This window comes from Hippopotamus amphibius, chromosome 2 (assembly GCF_030028045.1).
Source record: "Hippopotamus amphibius kiboko isolate mHipAmp2 chromosome 2, mHipAmp2.hap2, whole genome shotgun sequence".
NCBI lineage: Eukaryota > Metazoa > Chordata > Mammalia > Artiodactyla > Hippopotamidae > Hippopotamus > Hippopotamus amphibius.
The window spans coordinates 158,275,752-158,284,824 of NC_080187.1; positions in this window are offsets into that span (position 1 = coordinate 158,275,752).

The following is a 9,073-nucleotide window of genomic DNA, read 5'->3' on the forward strand; positions in this document are numbered from 1 at the left end:
TGGGTCATATGGTAGTTCTATTTTTAGTTTTTTAAGGAATCTCCATACTGTTCTCCATAGTGGCTGTATCACATTACATTCCCACCAACCAGTGCAAGAGGATTCCCTTTTCTCAACACCCTCTCCAGCATTTATTGTCTGTAGACTTTCTGATGACGCCTATTCTAACCGCTGTGAGGTGATACCTCATTGTAGTTTTGATTTGTATTTCTCTAATAATTAGTGATGTTGAGCATCTTTTCATGTGCCTCTTGGCCATCTGTATGTCTTCTTTGGAGACCTAACACCACAATCTTTGAAATCATAAATTAGTTTTTGACATTTGTGTTAAGGGGATCATATGATATGTATCCTTACCTGGCTTCTTTTGCTCAATATTGTATTTGTAGGAGGTATCATGTTGATGATGTAGTCATGGTTCATTTATTTTAATTGCCGAACGGCATTCCATGGTATGAATATGCCATAATTTATTCATTCCACTGTTGAGGGAATTTGGGTTTTTACAGATTGAACCATCTATAAATAATGCTGCTAGAGACATTATGTACATCTCTTGGCAAAGAGTGCATACTTTTCTATTGGATTTATACCTAGTGATAAAACTGCTTGCATATAGGATATGCAGAGAAATGTACATCAGCAGGTATTGCCAGTTTTCTAAAGTGATTATACAAATTTACTTTCTCATGAGCAATACATGAGAGTTCTCTTTGCTTCATAACCTTACCAACACTTGGCATTGTCATTCTTTTGAATTTTAGCTGTTTTTATGAGCATCTATTTCTGGACTCTTTCATTGGCCTGTTTGACTATACTTGTACCAGTATCACAGTCTTAGTTACTTTAGTTTATAAAAGTCTTGATATTGGGTAGAATAAGTCTTCACTTTGTTCTTCTTCAAGGATTGAGTTCTTTACCGTTTCTATTTCCATATACATTTTAGAGACGCTTGTCAATTCTTCTACACCCCATCTCTCCCTTCCCACACACACTTGTGGAATCTATACTGGAATTGTATTGAATCTATAGATCAACTTGAGGGAAACTGACATTTTTATAAGTTTTTGATGACTGAATCTGGTACATTCTTTCACTTACTCAATTCTTCTAAAATTTCTCTCAATAATCTTTTACAGTTTTCTGTGTGGTCTTCATCTTTTTTCCTGTCCAGTTTTCCTACCAGTTATTTTTTCTTCTTGCCTTATTGCATTAGAGTTGTCTATTTTGGAAAACACTGAGTAAAGGCAGTGATAGTGAATATCTGGTTTTGTTCCTAATCTCAAGGGGAAAGTGCTCAGTATTTTACCACTATGTATCATTTTTATACATTGCTGGATTTGATCTTCCAATAGTTTAAGGTTTTACATCTATGGTTTGTGAGTGAATTGCACTGTAATTTACCCTTTCTTCTAAAATCCTTGTGTCATATTGCTATCGGGATTATATGGGCCTCATTAAATGAGCTAAGAAGTGTTTCCTCTTCTTCTGCTCTCTGGAAGGGTTTGTGTAAAATTGATAGAATTCTCTGATGAAATAACTGGGGCCTGGAATTGCTTCCTCTGCTCCGTTTCTCCCTCCCCTAGGGGGAAAGGTTTGAATTACCTTCAAAGGAGCAAAAATAAAGCCTTATTTGACTTCTCAACAGAATCACTGAATACAGAAGACAATAAACCAATGTCTTCAAAGTACAGAAAGAAAATATCCACCAACCTAGACTTCTACACTGAACAAAAAAATCCTTCAAAAATTAAGATGAAATTAAGGGATTTCACAATGAATAAAAACAAAGAACTCATCACCAGAAGACCCACATTAAAGGAAATACTAAAGAATGCTCTTTAAGCAGAAGGAAAATGACCCCGATAAAAGCCTGAAGGTGCAGGAAGGTATAGAAAGCAATGGAAAGTGTAAATGAATACTGAAATTAGGAATCCATAACAATGTGTTGTGAGGTTTAAAACATAGACAAACTGTATGAAAAAACTGGTATATAAACAGTAAAATGTTCTAAGGGTCTTGCAACATGCACGGATGCATGTTGTAAATTCTAGGAAAACCACTTAAGAAACAGTAAAAGAATGTATCAAGTTAATAGAGAGGTATAATAAAATATTAATAATTATTCACTCAGTTCAAAAGAAGTCAAGAAAAGAAAGAAAAATAAACATAAGAATAGGCAAGAAAAAGAGAAGGCTATTGGTAAAATGGTAAGATTTAAACCTAAATATGTCAATAATTAAACTTAGGCAGAGTACTCCAAGTAAAAGACAAAGGCTATCATATTGGTTTTAAAAAAACCATCTTGCTTATAAAACACATCTTTGAAATGCAAATCAAAACGACAATGAGGTATCACCTCACACCGGTTTTCTAGAATGGCACCACCAGAAAATCTACAAATAGTGAATGCTAGAGAGGGTGTGGAGAAAAGGGGGCCCTCTTGCACTGTTGGTAGGAATGTAAGTTGATACAGTCACTATGGAGAACAGTATGGAGGTTCCTTGCAAAGCTAAAAATAGAATTACCATATGACCCAGCAATCCCACTGCTGGGCATATACTCAGAGAACACCATAATTCAAAAAGACACATGCACCCCAATGTTCATGGCAGCATTATTTACAATAGCCAGGACATGGAAGCAACCTAAATGTCCATCAACAGATGAATGGATAAAGAAGATGTGGTATATATATACAATGGAATATTACTCATCCATAAAAAGGAATGAAATTGGGACATTTGTAGAGACATGGATGGACTTAGAGACTGTCATACAGAGTGAAGTGAGTCAGAAACAGAAAAACAAACATGATATATTAACACGTGGAATATAGAAAAATGGTACAAACCAACCAGTTTTCAAGGCAGAGAGACACAGATGTAGAGAACAAACTTATGGACACCAAGTGGGGAAAGCAGGTGGTGGGGCTGGGGTGGGATGAATTGGGAGATTGGCATTGCCATATATACATTACTAACAAGGAAAAAATACTGTACACTTTAAATATATGCAGTTTATTGTATGTCAATTATATCTCAATAAAAGTTCTTGGGGAAAAAAACCACATCTTTAATATAAGGATTACTGAAAGCTTGAAAGTAAAAGTGTGGAAAAGAAATTATGCCAACACTATCCTAATGAAAGTTGGAGTAGCTATACCAATATCAGGCAAAGTAGACTTTAAGATAAAAATATTGCTAGAAATAGAGGCATCTGAAAATTCTAAAAGGGTCAATTCACAAAGAAGATGAAGCAACTTTAAATTTATATGTGCTAGGACAACCTCAAAAATACATAAAATAAAAATGAGGACCTCCCTGGTGGTGAAGTGGTTAAGAATCCACCTGCCAATGCAGGGGACAGGCATTTGATCTCTGGTCCAGGAAGATCCCACATACCACAGAGCAACTATGGCCATGCGCCACAACTATTGAAGGCTGTGCACTCTAGGGCCCACATGCCGCAACTACTGAGTCCACATGCTGTAACTCCTGAAGCCCACATGCCTAGAGCCTGTGCTCTGCAACAAGAAAAGCCACCGCAATGAGAGGCCCACACACCACAATGAAGAGTAGCCCCCACTCGCCACTAGAGAAATCCCGAGCACAGCAACAAAGACTCAACTCGACTAAAAAAAGAGAAAGACAAATCCATGAATTTAGTGGAAAATTATAACACACCTCTTGGTAACTGATAGTCAATAACAAAGCAATAAGGCTATAAAAGATTTAAGCAATACAATCAATAAAAAGGACCTAATTGACATAAACTGCAAATAGCTACAGAATCAATATTTTGTTCAAGGCCACATGTGATAGTTACCAGACTAATCATATGCAAGGCCTAACATAATGGCAATTCTCAACAAAATTTAAACAATTGAAATGATACAGGGACTTGCCTGGTGGTGCAGTGGTTAAGAACCCGCCTGTCAATGCAGGGGACACGGGTTCGATCCCTCATCCGGGAAGATCCCACATGCTGCAGAGCACCTAAGCCCATGTGCCACAACTACTGATCCTGTGTGCTGCAACTACTGAAGCCCAGGCACCTAGAGCCCATGCTCTGCAACGAGAAGCCATCACAATGAGAAGCCTGTGGACCACAACGAAGAGTAGCCCCTGCTCGCCACTAGAGAAAGCCCGCAGGCAGCAACAAAGACCCAATGCAGCCAATACGTAAATAAATAAATCAAATTATACAGAATATACTCTTTAATGACAGTGGAATTAAACTACAAATCAATAAGAGATAACTAGAAAGCTCCCATATGTTTGGAACCTGTATTTGGTTTTCAAGTTTTACAATGCTTAAGGGTGGTTTTATTTACCCCACTTGAGGGTCAAGACTGCGACCTTATTGTGTTTCTTCAGTTGTGGAAGACCTTCAACCGTTATTCATTGACCATCTCTGATTTATTGTTAAATTTGGCCACTGAATTCTTTATTTCAACAAGCGTTTCTCCTTTCTAGAATTTCCATTTAGCTTTTTTAAAACTAGTTTTTCCATTCTCTATTTGAATTCTCAATCTTACCTTAGTTCCTTGTGTATATTAAGCAGTTATTTTAAAATCCAGGATTGTTATCACCATTATCAGGATTCCCTTTGGCTCTGTCATCTTTTTATCTGTTGTCTTTTAACCACAAGGTCTCATCTCCTTTTATTCCTAGTTATGTTTGATTATATATGAAAAGTTGCATATAAACATATAAACTTGAAACACTAGTGATGTCATTTTCATGCAAAATTTAACTTTGCTCCTGCAAATTCCAGGTAACAATCCAATAAGGTTCATTCAGTCCCTTTGAAGACTGGTCTATTTCTGGTTCATCTTATTCCTAGGGTATAGCACTTTGGGGTTCCAACTCAAAGCCTGGGATGTGGGAGGCTTAAAAGAGCTCCCCTTTTTAGTGACTGTTGAAGGTAAAATTTTGTCTGCCTGGCACCTTGATTCCGTACTAAGATCTGTTCTCAGCATCTTGGCAGCATCTTCCATAATAGGCTCTAGGGGAAAAATAACCCCAAACACCAGGCCTCTTTGGATTTCCTCCTTTCTCAGATTTTGGCCCTATAATTCTTTAGTACCTTAATGGGTCTCTGAAGGCTTCAGGTTTTTATTTCTCTTTCTCTCTCAAAGCTTTCCTAGGTGTCAGTGGGAGGACTGCCCCAATCTGGAAGTGATACATATCTCCATCGTCTTACCCCCATCACTCTCCTGAAACTGCTTTTATAAAAAAAAATTTATTTTGTTGATTTACAATATTAATTTTTGCTATACAGCAAAGTGATTCAGCTATATGCATATATACATTTTCATATTCTTTTCTATTATAGTTTATCACAAGATATTGAATAGTTCTCTGAGCTATACACTAGGACCTTGTTGTTTATGAAACTGTTCTTCTGGTCACTAGTGACCCATGCTGCTAAATTCAGTGGTTCTTTTTATTTTCATTATCAGCATCATTTGGCACGATTATATTACTTCCTCCATAAAACACTTCCTTCCCCTACCTTCAAAACACCACTGTTTCCCTATTTCTCTGGCTTCTCTTCTGCTGGTTCCTTTTCAGCTCCCCATTCTCTTAAAAGCTTAAGTGCCCAGGGCTGTCATTACAACTCTTCTCTCTATACTTACTCCTCAGTGATTTTACCACTGCTAAACTCAGAACTCTCAAATTTGTATTTCTAGTAAAGTGCCTCTGAATCCAAATGGTACGTCTAGCTTTTACTTCACATCTTTACTTGGATGTCTAACAGGAATCTCTAAACTCCTGACCCACTCACCTTCACTATCCTCAAATCTGTTTCTTCATGTCTCCCATTTCAGCTAATGGCAATTCACTTCTTAACCACTAGCGCCACCTGGGAAGTCCTGGCAATTCACTTCTAATTGCTCAGGTAAAATCTTTAGTAATCCCTGACTTCCCACACAACATACAGTCCACCAGAAAATTCCTTGGTGACTATCTTAAAAATATATCCAGAAGCTGATAACTATCTCTACTGCTACCACCCCGGTCTAAGTTACTACACTTTGCCCAATTATTGCAACAGCTTCTTGTTTCTGTTCCTGCCCTTGGTCCCATTTAGTCTTTCCTCAGTACAGCAGCCAGAGAGTAACTGGCAAATTCTATCATTTAACCACTCTGTTCAAAACGCTCTAATGACTTGCCATAAATAAAAGCTAAAGGCCTTAAAATTGCCTGTAAGGCCCTATACAAGCTGGGCCTATTATCCCTCTGAACTACTGTACTTCTTTTCTGCTTACTGGTCCCAGCCACGTTTCAGTTCATTGCTTCAAAGTATATTTGGATGTGATGGAAGAGGCAACTTAAGTTGGAAAGACAATCAGAGATCAAATCACACAAACCACATGAATGGCCCATTATAATTTATTCATATTGCCTATAACGCACAGGCCCTATCCTAGGTATCTGAATTACAGCAATGGGATAGAAAACCAAAAAACCCACGCACTCTTATGGAGCTTGAATTTTAGTGGGAAGTACACAATAAATAAAAGCACAATATAATTACATAATGCTAAGTGTAATGGAAGAAAATACAGCAAGGAAAGGGGACAGTGAGGGGCTAAGTGTTATAAATTTAAATAAGGTACTGAAATGGCAATGGGAAACAGAGTTGTAAGCATCTGAGTATCATGCTAGGTGAGAAAACAATAGTGTAAGAAATTTTCAGATACCTCAGGTTTATTTTTGCCAAGCTGCAATCTTCCCCACTGACTTCTTAGAAAAGGAAGGTCCAACCATGTAAACAGGCAACAGGTTTTCTGGGCTAAGCGCAGTATCTCAAGGGAAACTGATTAAGATTTTTATTCAATGATTTCAAAATAACATTAAAAAAAATTCACGTTAAGAAACTGAACCCCAAAACATTCTAGTAACTTGTTATTCTGAGGGCATATTGGCCCATATTACTATCCCATATAATCATTTACCCATCAGTGTTGCTTTAGTGGGTTTTGCTTGGCCCAAAGTACTAGAATATACTCGTGTATAGTTACCAGAGTTCTAGATGGTGCTTAGACAAGCCCTAGACTGAATACAGCTTATTGAAGATCATACTATTTTCTAATTTCTGTGGCCATAGCAACTTTGGAATTTCAGAGCAAAGTGTTTCCTAAAGAGCCCCTTAGATGTCTCTGCTAATTAACAGAGCTCCAAACTAATTTCAGTTAAGCTTCAGCTTCTAAATTTTCCATAAAAATAACTTCTAACAGGACCCCTGTGTGTATTTCCCCCCTAAGAAACTGCCATTACTTTTACATTCTAACATTCCTTTTATCTTTGCAAGGAACCAATTACACGATTCTCTGAACGTTAAATTCCTTAAAATACCATTTCCAAGGATAAAGCAAAACTCAATTTTAAAAATGAAACCACCCAATTTACAAATGCATACCACTAAAGTTAGTAAAATTAAAGTTATTAGAACTTTTCCTATACACTTCATCAGCAGAGCTTAATTAAAATAACTGAAAACTGTTCTGCATATTGCAAAGATCTTTCCCTTTCTTTCTTCTCATGCATTATAAGCCCAAAATAATCTTTTTATAAGCACCATGACAACTGTTCAAATTTTCTGGATAAAAATGAGTGAACAAAACAATTTGTACATACAATTATTTCAGATTTATCGAATAAGAACTTTTTAAAAAAAGACAGGTTGTTTTATCGTCATCCCTTTTAGGTGTTTACCAACCTTTTCCCCATAATGGCACACAGGAAAATGAAACTTGAACTGCATGCTATAAAGTATTAAAATTCCTGGGTGAAGTGACTCTTGGTAGAAACAACTGGCCCAGGGATGCAGGTAGCTAGCTTTGCAGTTTGAGAAATTCTACTCTTTTACCATTTAATAATTGCTCCAAGAAAGTTTTTTTAAAAAAGATTTCTTTTAACATGTTCACTTACATTTATACAATGCTGAAAATATATGCTGACATTTTTACTCTTACCATTTACTTGTCAAGGGAAGGCATAATATTTATAGTCAAGCCTAAAGCTATAGTCACAACGTTAAATTAGGAACTCAAAAAAGGCTGTTTGCAATTTAAGTGCTCTCTTGTATAAAGCATCAAAAAGTTAATACAAGTACTAGTCTTAAGCAGTCACACAAGTCTAAGCCACATTTATTTGCACATGTAGAGTAATGGGCAACAGATACTTCAAATTCATACAAATTTATAAAACAACAAAGTTAATAATCATTTGGTACCACTTGCGTGTTATCTTGCTTACAGATTCAAGTGTAGATGAACTTCCTTCATTTGTAAACTTTCATACAATACTTACTTAAACAAAAATTCTTGAAAACACATATTGGCATGTTTCAGTTAGGGCCAAAACAAAAGTTAAGACAAGACCACAAACTCAAAATCCAAGTTTAGAATATACTTTTCTACCTCCCTCCCCTAGAAAGTGATTATTTTAACAGATGTATATGCTGTATCACACAAGTAACCAAGGAGACAAAAGAATGATGCTCCCATAATTGTAAAGAAAATGCCAACCAAATCATACTGTTTAAAGTTATCTACCAAATATATGCTTTAAATATGAGAAACGGGGAAATGCTTAGATTAAAATAACAAGGGAGATTAGAGAAAATAAGTGATTTCAAGGAGAACAAATTATGTTCCCATCAAAGCTGCAAAGATGAGACTTTGACAACTCAAGATAACTGTCTAAGGCAAATAAAAGTGAAGAAACCTTCAAACACATTCTAATCATGTTCAATATCTAGTGATAAAAACTGAAAATGATATCAAGAGGATATTATACAAGCGTCAACGAGGACATCCCAAAACTAATGAAAGAAATGCACATTTATTTCTACAAAAGCAATGTATGATACAGAAGGGAACAGACTTAAAGATTTACCTATTAAAATATACAGATTCTTACTGAAGAGTATAGGATATTTAAAAAAGATGACAAGGGATGTTAATCTTTTTTTATTATTATTGTTTTTACATATTTTGGAACCTCACATAATTTTGATAAATAACTCTTACAAAATTATGCAAAAGTACAAGAATGTC